This window comes from Astatotilapia calliptera, chromosome 10 (assembly GCF_964374335.1).
Source record: "Astatotilapia calliptera chromosome 10, fAstCal68.1, whole genome shotgun sequence".
NCBI classification, from domain to species: Eukaryota; Metazoa; Chordata; class Actinopteri; order Cichliformes; family Cichlidae; genus Astatotilapia; species Astatotilapia calliptera.
In genome coordinates this window covers 32,389,161-32,409,697 of record NC_137431.1, presented here as the reverse complement: position 1 = coordinate 32,409,697, position 20,537 = coordinate 32,389,161, and the positions used below count along the sequence as shown (strand labels likewise).

The 20,537-nt window shown below is 41.1% G+C and overlaps 1 protein-coding gene across 3 annotated transcripts in view; it reads right to left on the bottom strand.

Moving 5' to 3' along the window:
• The window catches only part of LOC113031085 (rho GTPase-activating protein 7), a 122,545-nt gene that overhangs the window by 42,430 nt on the left and 59,578 nt on the right, over window positions 1-20,537 (bottom strand). The gene's annotated exons all lie outside the window — the stretch shown is intronic.

Below are 20,537 nucleotides of genomic sequence, written 5' to 3'. Positions count from 1 at the left end.
TGTAAAACCAGCATGTCCTCACAAGTGGCTCTGGGATTTCCTCCCTTTGCACTCTGACTTACATCTGGGTGTGCTTGTGTTGGTGTGGGTATATTTAGAAGCATTGTGCTTGTTCGTGTCATCCCAACAGTCCTTGGGGTGGTTATTACCCAAAAAGAAAATCCCCATCAAATTAACAGTAATTACAAGTCTGAAAAACATTTTAAAAAAGAAAGAAAAAAAGAGGAAAAAATTGAAAAATTTATGAGAATAAAACTTGTGTGACTGAAAAAAGAAACGTTGGCACATATAAGAAAAAAAAGAAAAATTTAGAAGACAAAATGACACATTTATGAGGTGAAAACAGCAGAATTAGCGTGTCCAACCTGGTGCTAGCGACACAAATTCATTTTTTTTTAAATTAGGTTAAAAATGTAGAAAATGTGAGACCGTCCAGTTAATGTTTCCTGGAATTTACTTCATTTCTAAAGATAAAATCCAGATTTTCCATAAAGTGTAAAACAGCGTGTTCGTATTAATGGCTCTGGGATTTCCTCCCTCTGATTTCTCAATCTGCTGGTGTTGGCACACATATATTTAGACGCATTGTGTTTGTGTGTTTTCATCTAAACACTCATCATCAACCTGGCAGTAAAATTTTGCTTTGATGTCTGATTTCTATTTATAGGAGCTGATTGTTTTCTCTGAAATGTGTTGCAAGAACAACATCAAATATGATCACACACTGGAAAAATACTGGAAACACACCGGCTCATTCCCCGGCACGGGCACCGAAAACACAGAGGAACTTTTTGTGTAACATTAAGCAACATTTCTTTTGTTGAAAAAAACAAAAAAAAAAAACTTTTTTAAATTAAAGTTTTAAAGTTATGAGAAAAATTTATGAGAAAAGATTTACAAGCATATTTAAAACAAAAGAAGATAAATAGATGAGAAACAAATGGTAAATTAATGAGCAAAAAGGAAACAAAAAAACCCAAAAGAAAAAAAAACGTCTATGAGAAGAAAGTGGTAGAGCAATTTAAAAAACTGCCAATTTATGAGAAAATGAGAAAAAATGACACATTTATCAGTAAGAATGTAAGATTACATTATGCTTGTGCTGCACTTTATAGATGGTTAAACTGATTTATTCCAATAAAGTCTGTTAGAAAAAGAAACTGTATTAATGAAACTGTCCTATTAAAAAGGACTAAAGCTAAAACTGGACTGCCAAAGCTGTAGTTCCTCTAATGTCCACTTGGGGCTTCCCATCAGTCAGTACCCACAGACGCCCATTTAAAATGATCACGTTTACAACCTGCTACAAAAACAGTTTGTGTCTCTAAAGATCTCTATAGATAATTTGTTCCTTTGTGCCAATTGTACAAGTCACCCACTTAACTGGATTTAGTCTTTAGGGTGTGGTTACAGTTACAGTTGGATGCAGCTGAATCCTAGTTTATCCAACTATAGGTGCCAGAAAACACCTGCATTTCAAGCCAACGTTCAACATTTCCAGCCAATCAAATGATGTTATTTGTTGTTGCTGCACACACATCACCATGTTTACATGATGCACGCACCTCACAGTGGGTTTCTCCATTTGTGTTTTTTGTAATTGGTGATATAAAACTGTATGCATACACAATTAAAAAGCACTCTAAAGGTTTTGTCATTCCACCAGTGTTCCCTTCCACAGTTATGTGCTTGAAGTCTTCACCGTGTGCTTATAAATAACGGACCTGGGAGGCAGTGACCACAGAGCACCCTCACTACGTGCTTCTCAGCCTACATTCCTCGAGGTCTCCTATGGGGACGCCGCCATCCACACCTCAGAGACTCTGTAGCGTGACTGCAGGAAGTCCCCGCCCAGAACGCTGTGGTACGCAGGACGATACAGCCTTTTGTAGCGCTCGTGTTCGCCTGCTCAGGAAATCACGCTGTGATTAAGCGGCCCTTCCCGAGTGGCTGCGTGATTGCCTGTCTGTCTGCCTATTATGCTGTCCGACTGTTTGTCTCTGCAGTAATGCGACTGTCTGCTCGCCTGTCTCAACTGTCCTCTCGCCCATATGTCTGATTACCTGTCCGCCCTGGCTGCTCACTTTATTACGCTCGCCTCATTCTGCTTAGCTGTAAAAGAGCAATAAGTAAGATTTTCTCTTTTTTTCACTGCAGCACAGAATCCCCATCTGCAGAGGGTTGATAGAGTTTGGATCAATACGAGTGACTAAACAACTATTCCTTCAGCTGCTCAGATTTCTGGCTGCAGTCTGTATCACAGGGAGCACTCTCTGTCTAGACACTAAATTACTTAATACCCCTTTAACTCGAGAGAAACCAATACGTTCGAGGAAATCTTAAATAAAATGTGTAAATACAGTTGTTTTGTGCAGAGAGCCACTGAGGACACAACGGTCAGGTCTGCACAAACTTTGCTGTAACTTTACAATTTGAATTACATAAAAAGAAATCTGTGAAACCTCAGCAAACATAAACAGGTCTGTAGCCCCTTTAGCAGGATGGTCCCTTCTTCTATTGGCAGCTGTAAAGATCTTTCCTGCTTTATTATGTATCAGCTACTTAAAGGTACTTTTTGCAGTGAACCTCTCTGAATAGACTATGTGCGCATTAGCGTATGCTACTTCCGGTGGGGAAACTCCTCTGGCTTCCGGTGTGATAGTCGCGCCTTGTTTACAGTCGGGTTTTCCAAAACAAGTCAACCAAATGGATGAATCAAGCGGCCATTTACATGTCTCAAGACGTCTTGGGCATTTACCAAATATATCTGTAGATGATCTTCATCGACTTGTCGATAATTTTTCCCCCGCGCCTCAGAGCAAAAGAGAGAAAGGATTCAAATTTTATATTTCTCAGTATTTGTATAATTTTGGAGGTAAGTCCCAACATACCCTTCATAAATACTAATAAATAGAGACGCTTACCAGCATTTTTATTTATATCCTGTGACTTTTTTTCACGGTTTGTTGACATGCTGTGTAGGTGTGTACATGCCTGGCTAATATCGACATAACTGGGGAAACATCTGGCTTTGACTAATGTTCACCTGTAGTTTGAATGCTGAACATTTGCCCAGCGATCGGTGTTTTCATCATCCGTGTTGTCATTCTCGGTTGCCATAGCCACGGTATCAACAGGTCAAGGGCGGCGCTCCCAAACTCCGGGTCGCTCTGTCTTTTTATTTAAAATTATTCCAGTGGAATAACGATGGAACAACTTTCGGCCAAAGACAACGTTTCCCAGAGGAAGACACGAAGATTTCTCCAGTCTCAAAATATGGAGTACACACCAGAGCTGGTCGTAACTGTGAAGCCGTCCCTTCAGATTTTTATCAGCCATTGTGCGCGCAATTCTGGATCCTTTGGAAAAGGAGTGGAAAGATCTTGTTAAATCTCCCCCCAGCAGTACACAGCGGGACACAGCAATGGCGAGTGTCCAAACCTTCTGCTCTTTGTAACTTAACGTGATGTTTCCGTTTTCGTGTTTTGGACATGATTTTGGAGTCCTTCTTCGCAGTAGCGATTAACCGCAAAATAAAGCTACTGGAAATGTACAACTCTACATCTGGTCTTAAAACAGGAAGTTAGCATTTTCTCATGCACAGTCTATTTAACCTGCAGCTTTCACCACCAGGGGGCGGTGTTTTACCCTCCTTGTCCACACTAAAATAAATAAAGTGTTTTTAAAGACTTTTCCAAAGGACATTTTATGGTACAAAGTGGTATTACACTAAAGTATATCTGATATCTCAATCTACATCCATGTTGTTATACTTTCTGTGTTCCAGTATGGCGTACTGCTTTACTGGATCTTTTAGTAGGTCATTGATTTTTTTGAACCCTAACGTGGTTTGCCAGTCCGTAGAACAGACCGTCATCTCCTGGTGGCCAGTAGTGCCACGACTGAAGTTGCAAGGCACCAATGCAAAGGTGCCTTCTGCGTAACAGTGGCCTGCTTTTCATAGGTAGCAGCTGACTGAAAGCTGTCATGTGACACCATTGAATGAGTCTCTGTCGTCTGAATCATCCAATAGTTCAGCAGAGAAAATTCTTCAGTTTTTTTCTCAAAGCTTCCCGAGCAGAGGTTTATTTTACAATATATCCAATAACAAAAGATTAATATATGCTCCACACATCACATTAAATATGGATGATCCACCAAACTGAAGCAACAAAATGTCTCTCTGCTCAGCAGCATATAACTCTCCTTTGTCTTTCTTTGGTTTCTGAAACTTAACTCCTCTCCACATTCATCTCCAAACTTCTAATCACTCTACTGGCGGACGATTTCTCCAGCACCGTCCCCTCCTGGGGCCCATAAACCTTTGATGGGAACAATGACTGATAACTCGGGAACAAGAAAAAATTAGGCCGCTGCGTTATTGATGATTCACAATCCAGTTCCGAGGTGTTAATAGGGAGCCGTATTTAAACTGCCAATGTTTAATATACATTTCCTGCAGTTGCACTAAATCTGCTGCAGCTTTTTTTGGTTTGGGAGGGGTGTTAATGGAAGAAGCGGAGGGGCAGGTAAAACTTGGCCGCCTGCCCAGGGGACTTTTGGATTTTCTTAGTACTTTGAAGTGACCTGGATATACAGCTTGTGGATAACTCTTTCACTCTCAATCTCTCTTTTAATCTCTCTCCGTTAGTCCCTCGTAGGGTTTTATTTTTCTCTGTTTTTCAATCTTTCTGTTTTACTCAAGATCACTATCTGTCTGCTTCTTTTGTCGTTTCACTTTTCTCATGCTCCCTCCCTTTGCACATCTCCTACTCCCTTTGTCTTGCTGGTTGAACTGTTAAAGGAACACTCCACCCAAATCCCGACTTTGAAAATCAGACTCTGATCTATAGGAGGTGGCTCTGAGTGCTGTAGTCCCACAGCAGTCACGATGGCATCCACCGGTGTCCCAGTTTCATGGTGAAAAGGAGTTTTAAATATCCGCATGAAGTAATCAGAACACAAACACGGCATAATGAACTTCCACTCATTCCCTCTGTCCTCAGTAGTTCCCAATACTCAGCATTTCACTGACATGTGGCTAAATGTGCAGCTATGATGGGTATTTACTTACATTTAAGCCAAAAATATATGTACTTTACAGCTGCAGGGGGAAAATCACCTAAAGTATCAAAACTGTTATGTTGTATTATCATATGTACTTGCACAACTAAAGTACACCTCCTTACACCAAAGTTGACTTGGATGTGAAAAAGCTCACAGGCTGTTGTGCCATTACTGTAAAAAAACAAATATATATATCTCTGCTTTGTGCCATCAGATGAGTTGCTGGTGACTAAGACGCATTACAGAGGCTGATCGCTGAGGAAAAATGTGTATTTCCGGACAAGTTGCCGGTGTTTTCTGGTTGTCAGATTAATGCTGTTGCTGTAATCTGAACTTGGTGTGGAAGATGCTGACTTGTCAGCAAATACTCACAAACTTCTGGCTGAGTGACGCTGAACCTTTAAAAAGAGCGACCTTTTCTTTGAAGGTGATTGGTTTTCTTTTCTGGTTTGTGTCACGCTTGGTGAGTGTTTGCAGACAAGTCAATGGAAACTAGCTTGAATTCTTCGCAACCAAAGCAATCACAAAAGGCTTTTGGTGCAGACCTCACCTGGTACCATTGACCTCCAGGAACCACTTGGCAACATTGCTCACTACCCTACCTGGGCTTGTGGTTGCCAGATGGTCATTGACTGGACTCTAGCCATGTGGAACTTCATCTCAAGTCAAGGGGTTATTTTCAGGCCAGTATCATTGTTAATAGCAATGACCACGCCCGGTGCTGTTGACCAACACTGTGCTGCTGCTGGCTAAAGAAAAAGAAAGAGCAGAGGAGGAAGGCATGTTAGCGGGATGTAGTGAAGGAGGGTCAGTGTGACAGAACAGGATGCTAGAGACAGAATGAGACATAAGAAGATGAACTGCTTTGTCTCGGAAAGAGAGCAGCTGAAAGAATAAGGAGAAGAAATATAGCACCACATGGATGAATTTGGAAACAAAATGTGTTTATTGTGAATAAAATTGTAGCTCAGAGGTATGTGATGGTACCTGAACTCTGACCAAAGTACATTGAAGGCTGACACACTACCTGCACATTCACCACTCTGACCTTCACACACACCTTTCTGCATTGGACATAAATCTCAGGTTTACTGAGAGAATTGCAAGACTCAACTTTTTAGTGTTTGAACTCTTTCAGTTTCAGGTTAGAAGAGGATACACACACACACACACACATTTATGAGACGAGCACTGCTTGGGTATTAAGGATGTGATTACGGAAACATTTGGCAATAATTATAATATAGGCAGAGAAGGGTTTCTGGCACAGCTTCAGCCGTTCCACAAGAGAAAGTTTATTATTATTTGTAATAATGTGTATGTGTTAGTCCCCATAGGGAAACAGTTTCTCTGCATTTAACCCATTCACCCAGTGAAGCAGTGGGCAGCCACCAATGCAGCACCCGGGGAGCAGTGTGTAGGGACGGTACCTTGCTCAGGGGTACCTCAGGGTAGCCGTTCAGTGGAGTTGAACCCCCGACCTTCCGATCATGAGGCCACCACTCTACCTACTGAGCTATCCCTGCCCCATAATATGTTCAGTATATTTTACGATGTTCCTAATGAGGGCCGTAAGCCGAAAGCTTTAATTTCATAGCAAGAACGTTGTTCTGTAAATGACCTGAACCCTATTTTCACAATTTTTCTTGTACTTTTCTTGTTTCCATTTGTGGTCAGTCACTTGTCATAGACATTTTTCTGGACTTTTTTGGGATCAGGTCTCTTTTCTAAAACATGTTGTTTGTTTTTAGCCATTTTCTGTCTCATTTTGTGTTGTTGTTTTTTTATGCTTCTGTTTTCATTTTGTATTTTTTAGTTGCTTATAGTCTCTCTTAATGTTCTGTTTATGTGTCTCTAAAGTAATTTTTCAACTTATTATATTCAATTTCTAATGATTTTATATCTTTTAATATTCATCAATTTTATTTCTTTGTCTGTTTGTATAATTTTTGAGTATTTTCTAACTGTTTTGGGTGTTTTTGTAGTCATTCTGTAGTTGTAGATTTTTTCTTTTGCTGTTCGCCTGTCTCTCTTCGTGGTCATTTTGCATTTTTGTTTTCATTTTGATTCATTTTTGCTTTTGTAGTCATGATGGATCTTATTAAGATTATTTTTTTAACCTTTTTTTCCTGTCTTTTAGACGTCATCTACTTGTAAAAAAAAGATTTTTTTTGTTTTTCTAGTGATGCTAGCATATAAGCTAAGGTTAGCTAGCTAGCTACTACAGTAGGTACAAAGCAGCTTCACTGACAAGCTAACTAACTAACATTAACTAACATTAACTAGAAAAAAGCCAGTTTGCCCTAATAGAAGTGACTGCTTGATTGATTAAATGCTAAACATTAATGTTCAATATATATATATGCTTTTTTTTTAGGTTAATTTAAATGCCTTACTGGATGGAGGTAGTTCTAAGTCTGACTGTACAGTATATCTGTGTTTGACCTGAAATGACGAATCACACAGCTATAAGTGCTAATCACTTCTCCAAAAGTCATCAGCAGTAATGAGTAATGAGTAAACTCTGTCTGCTTCCTGTCGCTGGGTATTTTCTCTCTGCTGATTTGATTTTTGTTCATTTCTTTCTCTTCTGTCTCCATCCATCACCACATGAAATAGCAGTCTAGTCATAAGAGTTCAGCGGGTGCTAAAGGTGAAAGATTTGATAATTACTCCTTACATATTAGTCATTCATTATGTCGATGTATTAATGCGTACCCTGAAATTACTGAGGGCATTATCCTGAAGTAGACCTGGGCTAAAAAAAGATCAGGTTATCCAGATATAGTGTCCAAATTTGAATCCAACTCACGACAGATGTAAGTGGTCTCCAGCTGATTCATATGCTTTGGTATGCCTTGCTCATTTCCTGGACTCGGTCCTGAAGTCCATCATTAACAGCCCCCCCCCCCCCCCCCCGTCATGTGCAAGAAGGTCCTAAGAAGGAACTGAATTATGCTGGGAACGGGGATACAATTCAGAGACCAGATGTTCTGTGTAAAATATTTACGTTTTCATGTTGTACAGAGTGCTTTACTAAACCTTTTCCCCTCAAATTCCACACATTAATTCCCATTCGTTCCCTTGACCTGCTCTTCGTAACGGTCTCTCTATTAAGTGATAAAATATGTTGATTATAAGTGCCCTCATTTCCTGATGAGATACGATGTGATTAGGTTTAGAAACAAGAACGACCTGATTAGGGAGCAAAGAAACATGCATTCACTGGTAGGAGACAAACACCAGTTTCCTGTGTGGCTCTAAAGCAACACCACACTGTTTCCTCTTCATTCCCAGTGGACGAGAATCATGATTCCCGGTGCTGCTCGAGGGCTTTTTAGTGTAAAAAAAAAGAAGAAGCTGTTTTTAGGGGGATTTTCTGAATTGTTTTTTTCCACTTAGAAGTTCAGTCTGCTGATGCCTTGCTGGATAATTTCACACTGGATGTTATTTTAGCCCTTTCTGTTTACTCTTTGTTGGCTTGAGCTGTGACGTGGTCGTTGCCAGCAGTATTATTTATATTTTCACATGTTTGAGAGGATTACAGTCCTTTTCATTTATGCACTGTGCTGGGCTGGCATGAAAACACAGAGTTCGATGGTCTTTTGTGGGACTAGATTTTTACATATTTGAACAAGCAGATTTTATTTTAAGTTAGCGTAACTGTTGTGAGTTGCTGGCTGCTGCCTCGTACTGACAGGTAGCAGACTGCCACCAGCTGGTGGATCCACCAGCCACCTAGTTGCACTCTATGCTACTTCACCTGACCTCCTAAGTTGGATGTGCCGACATTCTCTCTGTAGTATTAATTGATCTCTAAAGCCTATAAAAACAAGAAAAAACTCCATGGAAGACTCCAGGAGTAATTAAGGTGTGTTTATCCAGAAAGCCCTCGTTGTTTGGCCCAAATCTGCCCCACATTAGCAGTTTCCTATTCGCCACATCTGGCGGCAGTGGCTCAGGGCTAGTCTGGATTCCACAGCTCAGCTACAGGTTAAACTAATATGAGGCAGATGTTAGGAGCACTGAGACATTTGGTCATCATGTGGTCCAGACAACACCTGCTGTAACTCATGTTACCACCCAGCTACGACTGGTTTATGTGACTTATGTCATAGATGAGCCATTGGTGACGAAAGTAGCCTACATTAAGCCCCGTGTCTGCTCTCTGGGTATTATCACGGTCATGTTTAAGGTAAAGAAAAAGCCTTCATCAGGCAGGGGAACAAATTTTATGAAGGCCGTGAACTCTTTCTTTGAAAAGGTTGGTGGTCTCTAATTCAGATAGCCCTTTTTTAAGCTCTGTTTTTGGTCTCCACCAGCTCCTGAAAACAATATCTGGCTCTCTCACTATTGTCACTTAAAATTTCAACCTTTGTTTCTCAGTCAAAAAAAGGTCTCTGGCTTTACTTTGATCCTGCTTCTCCCCGGTCATAGACTCTGTTTCATAAACTCTGAGCCGTTTTCCCAAACATTTGTATACTGTTCACATCCAGCCATCACCAGAGACCTAAGCCAGCAGCCCGCTTCTCACAACAGCCTGCCTCGTTGTATTAGGAGCATTCGGAAAGAAGGCTTTGACGGAAAGGTCAGGCCACCTTTTCCTATTGAAAATCATTGGCTGCTAAAGATCATGACATTAAAGGTATGAGCAGAGAGGCCATAAGAGAGCGAGGAAGAACAGACGAGTCTGCAGTGGCAAAGACAGACGGATGTCTTTGAGAATACTACAGTCAGAGATAAAGGAGGGTAAAAATACGATAATACAAGCTCTGAATTAAAAACTCTGAGTAAAAGTAGGGAGATATTAAAGAGCTCTGACCCCTTCCTGTTTTTAAAGCTTGGCTACTACCACCACATTTTCAAACAGTAGTTACATTGTATACAACGTCTGTCTGTTAAATGTAAGATTGTTGTGGTTGATTAGTGGCTCTCTGTTCTCCTTTGCGAGTCATTTCACATTAATTTTTTATGATTTTTTTAGTCGTTTTGTTTCTATTAGCCTTCACCTGTATAGGTTATTTTTGTGTGTCTGTAGTCATTTTATATGATTTTATGGTCATTTCATAGTAATTTTTATGTTTTTGTATCTGTTTAACTGCTCTCGTTACATAGTGTTAGTGCTAGTGTTACATCTTTTTTTTATGTTTTTGTTACCGTTTCTACTTGCATCTCTCTTCAAGGTGATTTTGGGTAATTTTGTAGTGATTTTTGATTTCGTTATGTCCTCCATCAATCTCACTTTGTGGTCATTTTCTGTTTTTTACTTTCACCTACTGTTCAGTTTGTGTCTCTGAGGTATCATGTTTGTCCTTTTTGTATCTTTTTGTTTCTTTTGTAATTGTTTTGGTCATTTTTTTACTTATTCTGTATTTTACTAGATTAAAAAAACCTCTGATCACTTGTTTCTCTTTGTTTTGTGGCCTTTTTATGACTTTTATTGGCTGCAAGTTTCCCTTTATCGTCATTTCTGTGTCCTTGTAGTCATTTAGCATCTGTTTGCAGTCATGATTCGTCTTTTTATGCTTGTTTTCAGTGTTTTTCTGTCTTCTGAAGGTCATCTAATTCACTTTGTATTTGTATTTGTTTTCCGTGGTAGTTATTTTGGACCTTTTTGAAATGATTTAATTTCATTTAATAGTTTTGAACATTTTTTTGTCAATATCTGAAAGTATTAAAAAAAGCTAAAAGACAATTATTTAAATCTGGTTTCATGTCCCCTGCTGTAACCTGAAGATTAACGCGGCACCTCTGTTGTAAAATAGCACAGTGTATACTAATTTTTATAAAAAACCTGATTTTACATAAATAATTTTAAACATTTAGAGTAAAAAATGTTTTCATAACTTAAACTTTTTCTGACTTCATTTGAGATTCCAGCTTTGCCAGTCAGCACACTGATCCAGATCGCTGCAGCAAAGGTTGAAAAGCACAGTTAGCTGAAAACTTGGCTCAAAAAATCTCTACCACAAAACCAAAAAACTTAGAAAGAGTCTGTATAAGCTAAATAACCTTTTTCTTCTGAGGATTCGGTGGAGACCAAACATGAAACCAACAGAGGGTCAGTTTGGTTGGAGGAAGATCAGGTTTTGAATAAAGGGGGGAAAATGAAGCACATACTTTAAATTAAGCGTGGCCTTGCTTCCTGCTCCAGTGCAGCCCTGTGGCAGTCAGACAGACTTGAATTAAACACCCAGAACACAGGAGGTCACGAAGAGCAGCCAACGGGTTTTTCTTTTACTGTAATCATGAAAAAGTAAGACAAAGGGTAAAAAAGGAGCCGCCCACCTCAGAGTCAGGTAGGACATGTGTACTGTATGTATGCATGTGTTTCCCGGAGCAGCTGCTCTGTTTGCTGTCCTACTTTATGTTTGAAAGCACAAACTGTTCAGCAACGTTTCGCCATGAAATCGATTTTCATCCCACAGTGAAACGAGGCCAGCGCGCTAAAGGCTGAAGAATTAGACATACTGTATGTAGGCTAACGGCGCGCTAGCAGAGAGTCGGTGGAACCAAGTGATTAAAGCAGCAAACGAACCCTGCCGAGCAAAGTGTGTGTTTGTGTGTGTTAAAGTGGGTTGCTTTCAGAGCTGATAGAGGCTCTTCGATGTGGTCGTGGCCCGAGTTTAGTTTTGTGTACATTACTGTCTCAGCTCTGTGTGCATGTATATTTAATACATCCGAGTGCAGCTTATTTCTCCACAGGAGAGGTTCGATTTTGGCCTTTTTTCTTTAGATTCACTTCATTCTCTGGAGTCGTCTCGCGTTTACACGTTTTGTCTTAATCATGGTTTAAAAGACCATGAGTACATTTTTGTTGTCACCCCCTCTCCATAATTTTCATTTTGTGTGTCTTTGAAAGAACTTTCTTTGTAGTCATTTAGTTTTTTCTTTCTTGGCCTTTTTGTGTTTGTGATTTTATTTAAAAAGCTGAATCTAACAGTTAGCATTTTGACCATTTGAGAGCACAGCTGCAGTCTCCTCACTACCAACAATGTTGCAGCTGAAAGCGCTGCTGTAGGTGAACCACAGACACACCTGCTGACGAGCTACAGGTAATGTTTCCCAGCATTCACGGCTGTGTTTGGATATAAAAAGCTAAACTGAAAAAAACAAAATCCCATATTTCGTCTACTGGGGATAAAAAACGTTAAACAAACAGTTAATGTTGAAAGAAAAGCAAAGAAACAAACAAAATCACGAGCTTTCACGCTTACTGTACAAATGCTTCTGGTTCCTGTGTGTCCTGCTGCTGCCCCCTGCTGCTCTGGAGTGTGAACAAATGTACACATAAAACACTTACAAGGAAAGCACTAATCTTTCTTTTCTTAATTAGTTATTATAGGAGTTTAGTCTTAAAGAACAACCTACTGAGTCATCAAAACATCTGATGGATTTGCTAAAACATTTAGATCTAATATAAGATATAATGCTCTTCTCTCCCCTTTTGCACAGTCGAGCGTGTCAGGATACATTTCACTGCGTGTTGTACTTGTATAACTATGCATGTGACAAATAAAGAATCTTGAATCTAGATCTGTGGGGCAAGCCTTGAATTTAAATGGAAATAAATTACGTTTATTGTGTGCTCACTTGTAATTTCTGCCCTTAAATAGGCTTTAAAAACGTTTTCGTTTGTGCACAAACTTGCTCGATCTCCTGAGACAAAGTCCCTTCATAGTCAATTTTAGTTCTTTATCGGTCATTTTGGCCTGTTTGAGGTCAACATGCACCTTTTTGTGCTCGTCTCTCTTTGCACCTCCAGCTGGTAGGATACCTGCGGGTATACCGAGAACACAGCGAGATCGTACATCTTACCTGGCCCGGGTCCCCCGAGGAGCCAACGGAGTGAGAGAGACGTCAAGACTGCCTTTGACTTCATATATCACGTGTTATTATTGTTCTTGTGTGTTTTCTATTCGAGGGCCACACAGCAAATCACTCACCAAACACTTTGTCCTTTTATCCTTAGCCAGTGAGCTAAAGATTCATTCTAACTCTAACTCAATGAGTTTCACCAACGGCAGCACAAATTTACGCCTTTCACCTCCCTCACAGAGGACGACATTAACCTCTGACCCTGCAGCTTTCTGCCTTCGAGCTCTACGGCAACACGCATGTGCTTTCAAAAGCAGTTTGAACCGTGTAACATAGATGTATAACACGCTAAACGTGGAGTTTGATCAGCTGGAGTGAGACCGTGATGGAGGGTGGCATTTCAGGCTGCAGCTCTTAAACTTTGGCGTAGCCTCTGTCGTCCAATCACGACTTTTTTTAAAAACAACTGCTGAAAACAAGTTTTTATAGGTCAACTCTTTGTTAATAGTTTATATAGTGTTAAACCTGCCACTTCCTCACTCCTCTCCAGCAGCACTAACTATGAAACACAGCAAATCTGACTTTATTGAGATCTGCACCGTGAACGTATGACAGGCACGAGAAGGTTTTAACGTTTTGTTGGCGGTTGCTAAAGTAGCTCCATGTTTCTGAAATCATCGTGACTGGAGGCACTGCTCACGTAATCTCACTGCTACTACGGTGACTGAAGGTACCAGCTTATTAACAGTGGCACAACCACACAAACAGATGAATGTACCCAGCGTCATGCATGTCTAAGTACTTCTCAGTATTATTGCATATAAGTCACGTGTTTTCATTAGGAACCTGTTTTGAAGACTTCAAACTCTCCTGTAGGCATCGTGCAGGCAACATTTTGAAGGTGGTGTCTAATTACTGCAAACATTCATTATATATTTCTTTAGATCAGCTGGTGCCTCCGATGATGATCTCCAAGGAAAAAAGCAGAAATTAGACCTTCAAAAGCAAGAAAATGATAAAGTGCACCACAAGAAGTTCATATAATTGCTGTGAGTTTGCACAGTTTAACCCTCATTCTCGTCAACTTTTCCCGTCTGTGTGCAGCCGACGTCTCACTCCGACTTCTGCAGAGAATAAAAAATGTTGCAGAAAAACACCCGAGCTCGCAGCCCGGAGCAGGTGGAAATAACTGGCAGCACACCGTCAGCAGTTGGTGAAAATGCTGACCAACACAAAGCACTCCATCAACTAAACATTAAAGGATCAATATTGTGGAAAACAAAACACTGCAGCAATGAAGGGCTGGGAGACGGAGGGGAGGCGGCAGAGTAAAAACACCTCCCTCTCGCTGTCGAGTGCTTAACAGTTTGATGTGCATGCAAACTGCCTGTGAATGAAAGTCAAACGTGATTCACTGATTCATATTTTACATGAAGACAAAAGCAGACTGATCTGAGCTTGACGCTGCGAGAAGAAGCGGCAGAATGAGAAACATCCGACAGGTTTCAGCCGAGGAGCGGGCGATGATGATGTCGGTTCTCTCGGGAAAAAGATTTGGATTTTTTTTATTTTAAAAGTTGTAAAAGCGAAGCTCTCAATTTACCGGTCGATCTACGTCCCTACCCTCACCTATGGCCACGAGCTGTGGGTAGTGACCGAAAGAACGAGATCGCGGATACAAGCGGCAGAAATGAGCTTCCTCTGAAGGGTGGCTGGCCTCTCCCTTAGAGATAGGGTGAGAAGTTCGGCCATCCGGGAGGGGCTCAGAGTAGAGCAGCTGCTGCTCCACATCGAAAGGAGCCAGCTGAGGTGGTTCGGGCATCTGACAAGGATGCCCCCTGGGCGCCTCCTGGGTGAGGTGTTCCAGGCATGTCCCACCGGGAGGAGGCCCCGGGGCAGACCCAGGACACGCTGGAGAGATTATATCTCTCGGCTGGCCTGGGAACGCCTTGGTATTCCCCCGGATAAGCTGGAGGAGGTGGCTGGGGAGAGGGAGGTCTGGGCCTCTTTGCTTAGGCTGCTGCCCCCGCGACCCGGCCCCGGACAAAGCGGATGAAGATGGATGGATGGATGGATGGAAGTTGGGAAATGAATTTGGATTTTTACATTAATGAGTTTTTGTCATTATACACAATATAACGTGTCTTTCTTTTGCACATTATTTAAATCAAAATGCTCCATTTAGTTTCAATATTTACATTTTTTAATTTACTTATGTTTTAATGTCTTTTGTTTTAAAGTGGAATAAATGGATTTGTGTGAGACTTGATGGGACAAACGTTAAATACCACCCCTCAGTTGGACTTTTCCACCTATTTTTCAGCTGGCTCCACTAGATACCTAGGTATCCCCTCTGGCCATCACCAGTAATTTAAGTGTCTTGCCCAAGGACACAACGACCAAGACTGTCCGAACCGGGGCTCGAACCAGCAACCAACTCTTGAGCCACGATCGCCCTGATATTCCTGTGCTTAAACTGCTGTTTTAAAAATAAGTGATCCATTTTCCTTTTTGGATTTCTTTTTTAATAATTTGTTTTGATTGACAAATAAAATTTAAAATACACAAAGACAATCAAGAGTGAAACAAAAACAAGCCTACATGAAACAAATGTGTGCAGATGAGAGTAAGCTGACATTTCCAGACTTCTCTGGTCCCCATGACGACCCATCCCCCAATAAAGTGTGTGCCTCAGCAGGTGGAGAGAATCTTGTTTGCAAAGGTTACACCTTTCCTGAATTTTGCGGTCCCCACGTTACCCATCAGTTTAGCTCCACCCCTGCAGACACTCATTTCGGCACGTGCAGCAATGTTAGACGGAGAAAAGAAAAGCAGGTAAGTCAAAAGCCCAAATTTGCAGTTACGCACTCAGTGTTTTTGGCTCTAAGTCACATGATCACAGGCCCTGCCCATCCCTGTCGGTGCCTCATTGGGCGACGTCTATGTGAACTCTAAAGATGAGGGGGCCTGTCCTCACAGTCAGGGGAACCAAACAGGGATATAAAAAAGAGACCATGAGACCTTTCCCGCCTCGTTGTGAAGACTCTACGTCTCAGATGTCAGCTGCCTGCATCCGAGGTGCTGAGCTGTTATTCCTGCAGTGTTTTTGTGAGTAGATGATGTTTAGCTGCTGATGCCTGAGACTCCCTCACCTCCTCCTCCTTCCTATTGCTCTCTAACATGACCCCTAGTGGCAGGAGAACACCACTACAGCGTGACGTTGCTCCCAAGCATGTGATCGCGTGCTGTGGATTTGATGGCGGCTGTGCACTGGCGGCATGACTGACAGTTTAAGATGTTGTGCAAACATTTAGGACTCCTTTGAGCAAATTAAAGGGTCATTTACTGTAAACTGGTGATGTGCATCTTCTGTCAGTCAGAGACAAGGAAAACACCAAAACACAAGTGGGATGATTTAAATAAAAACTGAGAGTTCTGTGAAAAATCAAGAACCTGGACTGTGTGCAAAATATCACTATGCTGCCAGTTTATAGTAAATCAGTGCAGCATTTCTCAAACGCAGTGGAGTGGAAGTATAGAGTAGAGCACTTGAATGGATGTATTAAAGATGTATTATCGGCGAGGTGAGAGAGTTTCCTCCCGAGTGAACGTAAAGCACGGCGGCGTGACATTTGCCGCTGATACAGTGGATTCTGCAGCGAGGAGAAACTCTGCAATCTAAATAATCCGATGAAAGGTCAGGTGTTCACAGCGGCCACTTTAAAACCAAAAGAATGACCGGGGGGGGGGGGTAAATGGGTCTCCGTGAGGCACACGGGGAAAAATAAAAGCACCTCGAGGATACTCATCGGACCAGAATGTATCGCATCCTTCAGTCAGAGCAGGTCTGGATGAAGGCAGGCGCTCTTTGCATAGAAAACTCCTTCGACAGCTACACAGTGGCGTGTCTAGAAAATTTTTGTTGGGGGGGCCAGGTAGGGGCACAGATTTGGAGAAGGGTGGCAGATGTAATTGGCAGATAATGTTAAAAACAATTCTATTAACAATAATTCAGTAACCCTATAAACCTAATAACCGAATGCGCTTTTAACTCTTATTAGAATGAGATTTTAACCACTACTGTGCAAAGTTTTTAGATACTGCGTTGCTAAAGGACAAGAGATACAATCAGTGTTTTGTCAGTGTTTACTCAGCATTCAAGGACATCAATATTTGCATAGTATTTTTACTGACATATACTGCACATATGTTTTGGGCAAAAACATTTTTGAATATTAAAATACGAACATCTGTAACAAACAATTGACAAATTAGCCAATGCAAAACTTTATCTGCCTGTTAAAAAAAAGAAGATAATCTTCTCACAAACTGGTGTTTGATTGTGAAACAGGAAAAAAGTGGGGAAACAACTGAAAAGACTAACATTTGAATAAAACCTAAAGGCAAGTAAATACTTTCTATGCTGCCTTATGGTAAACTTTGGTAATATTGATAAAGAACAACACTGGCTGATGATGAAATCCAGTCAGCTGGCATGGTGACACTGCCAGTATTAACCTGCAGGGCTGGACTGGGACAGAAAATCGGGCATTTTGACTAGAGACCGGCCCCCCAGGTATTAAAGCCATAAAGCCTTTGACTGAAAACAAATGCTGTTGTGACAGTGATGTACAGTCTTGTTGGTATATGTATGATTTCTATACATTTTACGTCAGATAAAAACTTTGGTTGTAAGATTTAGATAATTATTTAATAAAAGCTAGGTATTTTAAATGAGAATAAGAAAGAAAAGTATTTCTTTGTGCCCACCTTTCCCTGTTAATGCCCTACCTGGCCCCCTGGCAACACTTTGCTAGACCCGCCCCTGCACAGTTACCAGCTGTCAGCTGCTTAGAAAAGGATCCTGGTGTTATTTGTCTCTCAGAAACAGTTCATAACTTCCCTTCAACTCATTCATGTCACCTAAAAGGTAAACCTGTTTCTCCATCACAGCTCTGATGATTCAGTAAGGACATCTCCTGGTTTCATCTTCATGTTTCCCTCTCACCAGATAACCAAACCGACATCATGACCAGCAGCTTTACAGCTGTGGCTCCAGCAAACATCAGCTGATACTAGAAATTAATATTAAATAAATTCTAACAACAGCTGATCAAGCTTAAACGTGCTGTTGTTGTTTAGCGCAACATCCGCTGGTTTCCTCTTTCTGGCGCAAAGTGGACGATAAATAAACAAGAGAGACGATCAGCTGATCATTGATCAGTTTCATGATTGAAGTAGCAACAGGAGAGGGAGGGGGGAGAATGAGAGGAGAAGAGGCAGCTGTGCAGCGTAAACACACAGAATAACTCCAGCTTTGTGTCTTTTTCCATTCTAGCTAAAGTTCGGGACAAACTGCGTCTCTTCTCAGCTCAATACGAAACGTGTAATATTTTCTCTGAATGACGGACCATTACATTTTTTTAAGGAGCCGTTGGCAACTCTACTAACCTTATGAATAAAATAAAGTTCACGATCAGTAACATCATAGCACCCACCCACCTAAAAACTCCATCAAGCTGGCTAGAACACAGTATGAGTTATTGCAACTGACAGTAAAAAGTCAGCAACATGAAAATAAACTCCACCTAAACTTGGTTCATATCTGACCCAGATAGACTGCAGCTCATAACTTCTTACCTGAAGTTCAGTTCACCTGACACTCGGACTGGCGGCTGCCTCGGGGCTCTCCTCCTGCCTCCCCTTCCCTCATCCACCTGCTGGCCTCTGTGGAAGCCCCACCATAGCCACCACCAAACAACTGAGTTATTTCTACACATCGACCTGCATCTGGCCAATCCACCACCTCTCATTGTTCATGCCATTACAAAAAAAATAAAAAATAAGTCACTGGGGATATGTCCGGTATGCCCGATGGCCAGTCCAGCTATGTTAACCTGCAACCAAATCTGCAGCTCCATACAGCAATGTTACGACTTAGATTACATCTTATAACTCATAACTCTTATGTTAGCTGCCCTCAGTAGCATACTGTCTGAAATATTCCACGGCTGCAATAATTCTTTAAGTGTTGTTTTTTCCTTGGTATTCTAATTTCACCGAAGTTTACTAAACTCAACAAACTTAATATTACTTACCGGGACATTTATTCTGTCATTTTCTTTCACCGAAAAATTGTTTCCTGCGGTGCCGTCTTTCGTGCTTGGCTCTCCTACCTTTGCTAACGTGATGCACATAGCGCAGAAGCCGATGCTGCATTCACTTACACTCGGATATCTGAGCGTCACCGTGAAAACATAATCGTACATTTGATATTTGATTGAATTTTATTGTTTTGCCTTTGGGGTGGCACCTGGGGTGGCCAGTCTGGTTGGGGGGGTGGCCTGTGCCCCCCCAGGCCACCCCGCTGGACACGCCATTGCCTGAGCTACAGTCTTATAATGAATATAATGTTTTATTAATATTTAATAATAAAAGAGCTGAACGCAGCAGTTCACACTTCAGAGTCTCATCAGAGATCAGGATGAATGAGCCTCACAGCAGACGGACACTTACAGATTACTACAAGTCATGACCCACAGGACAGACTTTACTCTGGCTCTCTGGACAAAAAGCCAGCAGGTTTTGTCTGATGTTTGGGAAAATCACATAGCTTCTGTGGGAGATGATACTGGAGACTGCAGAGATGACATCTTTGCAATCACACAAATAAAACACTGATGTTAGGCTAGAAATGAACGACGCTTTGGTTGCATGACTGTTTCAGACCACCACGAGCTCTCACGTGGCACCACAGAAAACTGAAACTAAAAAAGCTTAATTTAACCTCCTTCTTAATTCCTCTTTGCAATTAATTACTTTTTTTTTTTTTTTTTTTTTACCAGATTTTTGTGTCAGAGAAAAATGAGAGCCACATATGAGGATATTTGTTTCAAATTTCGATAGAGCAGAGACAGGATAATGTCCTCGTAGGTGGCTATCAGGCCCTTGTAGAGAAAAATTTAGTGTGATGTAATGTCCACATATGTGGACGGCAGGTCCTGGGAGGTTAAAGGAGCTAAAAATGATGAATCCACGCAGTTTAAACATTGTAAATCCACTTTGATCTTGGCTTCACAGGGACACGAAGCACTTCTGGGTGAAAGTCACAACTGTCATGTGGACTGTTTGTCTACTGAAGAACAGAGTCTGAACAGAGGTGTTAAAAGGGGTTTTTTTCTTCAGACTGTCTCCAGGTGTTTGCTCAGAGGAGGTGGTTCTATTATTGTAGGGTTATCTTACAGTATGGAACGCCTGGAGGTGACTTTGTTTTTAGGCATTTAACCCTTTTTTGTTTTAGTTTGTTGTAGTTTTTCACAATAATTAGTAAATCTGTATTACTAGTAATATATGCATAAAATTACTTTGTATTACGTGTTTTTTAAAGGTACAGCCAGTTTTTTCAGGTCGTTTAACAAAAAGGACACTGTACTCATAAATATACACAGAAAGTGATGTTTTCTTATAAACCTTTAATTATTCCAAATTAATACACTAAAAATACATCAGAGAGGACGCCGCGCTGTGGAAGCCTACATGCACTTCACCATTATACTTAATTATGTTTTATGTGAGTAGAGACCAGACACAGACGTGTTACGCCAAAGGCGAAACAGAAGTTGTAGGCGTTCGCGGAGGGACAATTAAATTCA